Below are 727 nucleotides of genomic sequence, written 5' to 3' on the forward strand. Positions count from 1 at the left end.
GGGCTCAGGTCTCTGCTGTTATTTTGTGGGTCAAAAGCTTAAAAGTTTGGGAACCACTGCACTTTGGTTCCCATAGTTGGGCTTGGGACCCAATTATGGGTCATGAAGCACCTTGGATAATCTCCAGAAATCAATTTAAAGGGTAATAAAATAATTGATGATGTATTATTTTCCCTATAACTATTACAAAAACACAAAATAAGTAAAAATAAGTATTTATATTTGTGTACAAGCTGTTTAGGTTGTCAAAAAGCCTGTGTTTTTAGGGTTATAAACAAAGTTTGTGTACTCAGACCAGTAATATTTAGGGTCACAAGTTTTTGCCGTGGATATTGTGTGGGTCAGAAGATAAAAAGTTTGGGAACCACTGGTTTAGATGACTCAGCGAGTTGTTTGGATGACTCAGCAAGTTCAGATGACTCAACAAACTTTTTAGATGACTCAGCAAGTTGTTTAGATGACTCAGCGAGTTGTTCAGATGACTCAGCGAGTTGTTTAGATGACTCAGCGAGTTGTTTAGATGACTCAGCGAGTTGTTTAGATCAGTATTTCCCAAAGTTGGGGTCGGGACCCAAAGTGGGGTCCCGAAACATCAAAGTGGGGTCCTGAAAAGATTTTCTGAATTAATTACATTTTTGCCTTAGTTGTTACAAAGGAGTGAAGTAGTGTATTTAAAATGGATAAATGTAGTATAAAAATATTGTTACTATGCCCATGTTTAGTTGAC

The sequence above is a fragment of the Austrofundulus limnaeus genome, unplaced genomic scaffold (assembly GCF_001266775.1).
Source record: "Austrofundulus limnaeus strain Quisiro unplaced genomic scaffold, Austrofundulus_limnaeus-1.0 Scaffold2080, whole genome shotgun sequence".
NCBI lineage: Eukaryota > Metazoa > Chordata > Actinopteri > Cyprinodontiformes > Rivulidae > Austrofundulus > Austrofundulus limnaeus.